We start from the raw sequence: 6,000 nt of genomic DNA on the forward strand, positions 1-6,000 counted from the left end.
TGTTGTATTTCTGTGTATACCCCCTCGTTGAGGTGGGATAAATAAAGAGAAAAAAAAACACAAGAACAACATCCGCTAACACGCGGAATGTCCCAGGTTCGATCCCTGGCAGGAACATTTTATTATTTTAAACCATTCGTTTTCTTTCAAATCGGATGGTGAGAAAGTGGATCGATATTTTCTTCATAATATCTGGGTCAGAGTGTGAGACGGATGAGAGATATCACAGAAGTTACCGAGTTTCCCCTACACTTGTAACCACTTTTAGAAATACGTGTGACTGTTGTGTGATAAATCAAAACAGGAACGTTATTACTTTTGAATATAATGCGTGCACTGCTGCGACATTTGATGTGCTGAAACGACCTTCGCGTAATCATGTCACGTTCGACGAAGTATCTGACCAGCAGGTTACAACTCTTGGATAGAATGGGTTTATGAGTTTTATTTTTCTTAAACGCGTGAATAGTTAGAAACGTCGATGCACGCGACCTTATTTCAAGATAAGTTAACGTACTTGCCAGGTTGTACAGGTAATATCTAGAGATCACGACTCCGTCAGTGTGTGTTGAGAACAACTCTTCATGCTGTGACAACTAATCACACTACATGTTTCATTCTTTAACCTATTCTTTTAAATTCCGGTCAGAACTATTGGATGGTTATGTGCGTTATCATCTCCAACTTATCAGTGACGGAAAAGAGGAAAGGCAATTCTACAACATCATTCACCACCAACTATTTGATGTACTTAATTTTTACCGAACAATGAAATTTTCGATCATATCCTAACTCCTTCTACGTCTGAAAATGATTACATGTTACTTCATTTGAATTGGGAATACACGCCCCTCAGAGAGCGACTCAAATGTCCTTACCACCATGTCTAGCCAATCTGAAGAAGAGAAGTAGCGTCCTCCTATAGACAGCATTGTTTTCTTCAAGACTCCTTGTTCTATTTATCCATTTTTGTCTGATTTCTTTATTTTTATAACATTTCTTCACTTAGTAAAGATGTTTTACGATGCTTAATGTCTTCTGGTCATGATCGATTCTCCTGTTTTACGTACTTATTAAAAAAATTGTATTTAGTTCACTTGAATATAGTACAGACTAGACAGGTAAAATGAAATTACGATGCCAAGACCGGAGAATATTTGTTATTCTGAAGTGTTTCTAGGTGCAGCTGGTTCATGTAAACGTTTTTCTTAAACAAGAATTCTTTGTTTTGGTAATGGCATTTTGAACGTGAAGAACGATGTGTTACATAGAGAGAGGACGATATTCTCGAAAATTAGATGGTTTCCGAAAAGAGATGTTGCATAACAGATAAGACATCTTCTGTACATTGGGCTTTATTCCACCGCTGTGATCTCCTACAACCCACAACTGTCAACGTACTATTACAACTAAAGCGTGTTTGGACAAGGTTATCATTTTAGGAGTTTGAGAGTCACCATGCAACTTTGTCGTATTGAACACCTTAAACAAGTTTTGTGTGACAAGAAAACATCGGCTAGAGTGAAATCCCAGAATTGGTCACAAAATAACGAATATTAAATATTATTTAAGACGAACCCTAATTTTGTTAATGGAATTTAATAGACGTATAAAATCGCTTATTACGTTATCGTTTAATAATTCTGATAAAAGAATTAAAGCCATGAAAATGTTCTGTTCAGTTTTTGATAGAAAGAGAAAAGACTGAGGAAAGAAAACTTTGCGTTTTGCACGTTTGAAAGCAATTAAACGAGGTGTGAAAACGTTTGATACTGTGGGCTCGATAAAGTCGTTGAAAGACACGTTAGCACATTGGAAAAATTCTTTTGGCATTGGTAGACAAAGGAGAGTGTTATATTATTTAAAGTTAAAGGTTAAACTGTCATTATACTTGTGTTTGTTTACACTGCGAAATAAAAATTTTGGAACGGTTCCGATTCTTTGCCACACGTTTTGCATGTTTGTAGTATTTTGGTCGGGCTTCGGGTGGTAGGATTAATTGGACAAAGAGTCAAGTTCTCTGAGTTGGGAGCTTGGTCTCTTCTGATGAGTATGTCCTAGGAGAGTTGAAAATTGCCCAGGTTCCTATTCGGATTTTGGGTATTGTTTTCATTTTTAATACGATGTTATGCTGCAGGATAAGTGGCAGCGAGTTTTGTGCAAAGTCTCTAGTATTCTGGTCTCTTGGCGATATCGTTCCCTGTCTCTTAAGGGTAAATCTATCGTGGTGAATGCTTTGTTGGCGTTAGTTTTGTGGTATTCATTGCACATCCTCCCATTGCCACAGCAGTTTGAAGCTCGGTTTCGTCAATGTGTATTAGATTTCGTGTAACGGGGTGATATTCACAAGGTTGGTTATTGATCTTGACCAAGAATTTTTATGGTAGGGGTATCAATTTGTAGATATTCACGTTCGTAAACTTGTTTTCGCTTGAAATTGCTGCAGAGATGTTTGATGGTTCTTGTCCGTCGCCTTTGTGGCAACTTCTTTTAGGTTTTTCTCTTGTTGTGGTGAACTCGCATTGGGATTTCGAGCCTTCAATGCCGGATTTTGCCGAGTTATGTGAAGGTCTTACCAATGTTTATTCAGAATATGTTTCATGCATGGAAGGTACTACTTAGGGATAAAGGGCTTGACCCTGTTTCTCTTCATCAGATGTTTTCGACGAACCATTGTTTCTAAATCTTGTTCTTGTTGATGCTCGGTCACACACGTTTTATTTTCCTGAATTTATTAAAGCAGGATTGGTCCTTGTGCGACACTTATTGTATGAAGTGCTCTCAGGATTTCTCCCTGTGGAGACAGTTGTTGAAATGTTTATTGATGTCGATATGTCGTAGAATGTCAATATCATTTTTTCACATCTCACTTCCTTGACGGTTGCATTGCCTGAAGATTGGCTGGCACTCACGTCTACTCAGCCAGCTCCACTGTCTTCGATACAGTGTGAAATAGACTTGTACTTTGTGGACTCTTCTGATCAACGGGTCCATTTTAGGGATTAACCTGTTATTTGAATTGTTCACTTGCTCATCATGTCTCTGCTCCATCTTTTGGGGAATATTGTTCCTCCAGACGATTGGACACTTATTCACAAATCTACCTTTTCATCGTTTGTGGGTTTTGATGTCCGTACCGTGGATTATTTGTTATGGTTGCGAGCGGTGACTACTAGTGTTAAGTTGGTACATATGGATAGGCATCCCACGGGGTTGTGCACGTTTTGTTCACTAACGCGGAAAACCATTGACCATCTGTTTTTCATGTGTGCTTCTGTCCAGCCCATGTGGTCCTATGTGATATGCTTTACTGGAATTTTAGTTTGATGTCCTATCTCCAACTGGGTTAGAGGAGATGCCAGTTAGTGGGATCTCATCCTCTCTTACCTGGCCGATGTTTGAATATTTTTCACTTATTAACTAGTTTTGCGCGGCTTGTTATCCAATTTACGAGGTCTGTTCAGTTAGCACGCAATCGCAAACTTCATTCAATTTCGTTCTATAAAGTGCGTTTACGCAAACATATTCATTTACATCATCATAGATGTGTGTTACATGACTCGTTAAGTGTCTTTTATTCTTTGTATCACTATAACGGTAGGTTGGTTACACAGAGGGTACACGGATACCTGTCATGTGCTTTGTTAAGATAAGATGCGTTCTTTTTTACAATTGAGTTTTATTTTTTATCACAGGGTTCCATTCTTTTCTTTGTTTTATTAATGTTTTTCGTGTAATTTGATTTAGATACTTACCGCTAACTATTACTTTTATATTTTCTAACACATTTTATACCTTTTGTTGTAATTTTAGCAAGTTGGTATCCTGCAATGTTTTCTTTCCATATGCTAATTATTTAACTGGTGTTTCATTTGATGTACTTTTGTTTTTAACCCCTTCTTTCAGGTGCGCTGAATAAAGCGAAAAAAAACATCCAACTAACACGTGGAAAGTCCCAGGTTCGATCCCTGGCAGGCACATTCGTATTTCTTAAATTATTTGTTTTCTTTTAAATCAGTTGGTAAGAGCGTGGAACGAGGTTTTGTTCATAATATCAGTGACACAGCGTGAGACGACTGTGAGTTATCACACGATTTACCGAGTTTCTCCTATTTATATGCAAAAACAGCTCGTTTGGGCTGAGAAAACACTTTTACATAGAAGAGCGAACAACGTTTCGACCTTCTTCGGTCATCGTCAGGTTCACAAAGAAAGAGGTAACTGACCGGAAGCTGACCACATGTTTGAAAGGGGTTGTGTAACTGTGTGTCGAAATGTAGAGGGCGGTATTAGATGTTTGAATATATAATTTTATTTATTTTATTAATATAGGTATAAAGGCGTTCCTTTATATTGGTTTATTTTGGGTTTAAGTTGTTGTATAAGTAAGGATTCTTTAATTTTGCGTTTGTTTATGTTTGTTCCTTTATTTAGTATTTGAGTGTTTTCTATGGTTATGTTGTGTTTATTTGACTTGCAGTGTTCGAAAACGTGTGAAGGTGACTTTTTATGTTCTTTGAATCTGGTTTCCATTTTCTACTTGTTTCTTCAATATAGAAGTCGTGGCAGTTATCACATTGTATTTTATAAATAATGTTGGTGTGGTGTTTGTCAGTGTAGTTTTTTACATAGTATAGACCTCAGTTTTGTGCCGGGTTTTTGAATATATTTGGTATTAATTGGAATGTCATATTTTGTTACTAGTTTTTGCCAAATGTTGGTTATTTGTTTGCTGATGTCAGGAATGTATGGTATACAGGAGTATATGGTTTCGTGGTTTTTTGATTCGTGAGCTGTATTTACTTTAGTTGGTTGATTTTGCTTTCTGTCTAGGTGTGTGCGTATAATGTTTTCTACGGTTTGTGGAGGAAACTTATTGATGTTGATGAAGTATTGTTTTATTTTGTCTAATTCATCGTTAATTTTATCTGGTGAGCATAGTTTTATGGCTGTGTTTATTTGGTTTCTTAGTATGTTGAGTTGGTTTCTTAGTATATTCTGTAAATTTTGGATAATGTTTGTGTATGTATTAAATTTTTTTGAAAGTTTTACCTTTACAAAATTAGGGTTAGTTGTTCTTTTCTACATTGTTAAATAAAATATTTTTTTTTACAGAAAACGTTTACAGAAAAGTTTTTACAGAAAAAACTACTGAAAGCCATGTTGAACACAAAATACAAAGAACTACATGACTTATAAAAACAAAAAATGAATCTAGACCATCAACTGGCATGCTGCATTAAACCAGAGATTTACGGACTTATACAACAAAACATAAACCAAATCAATACTTAAAACGACAGAGACAAAAAGATCTGCCACAACAAAAAACTAGAAAAACTAAGATGCAAACAACAGAAAAGACACCAAAACGACAAACCGTTGACTAACCTCATAATTAACAGATCCGACCGTCAATTAAACACAGACGAGAAACAACTACTTAACAAAGGACTCAACTTCGCTATAGCACCTAGGTACATTCCAACCATAGAAATCAAAACATGTTTAGAAGACCTAGCCAGGAGACTTGTGATACTTTCTACAGAGAACAAAAACAATGAAACAACCAAAAACAAGCAACAAAAAGAAGACAACTTAGATAATTTTATTGACATCCAACAGCCAAACTTCCCAGGTAAAATTACAAATTTATATTTTCCAGAAACACCTAAAACAACATCTTAAACGATTTTTCAAAGAATTTTCTCACAAAACCATCAACATAATTTCACAAAACAGAAAACTGAAAACAACCTTACAAAAAGAGACATTAATTGCATTAAAAACCTAAAACAAGACAAAAACATAACAATTCTAAAAGCAGATAAAGGTAACGCTATAGTCATAATGAACACGAATGAATACATCCAAAAAATGAATAACATCCTATTAGACACGAACAAATTTAAACCAATACACACAAATCCAACAAAGACACACGAGACGCAACTGAACAAATTACTACTACAAATGAAAAAAGCCAACACAATTTCACAA

Source organism: Tachypleus tridentatus, chromosome 5, assembly GCF_004210375.1.
Source record: "Tachypleus tridentatus isolate NWPU-2018 chromosome 5, ASM421037v1, whole genome shotgun sequence".
Classification (NCBI taxonomy): Eukaryota; Metazoa; Arthropoda; class Merostomata; order Xiphosura; family Limulidae; genus Tachypleus; species Tachypleus tridentatus.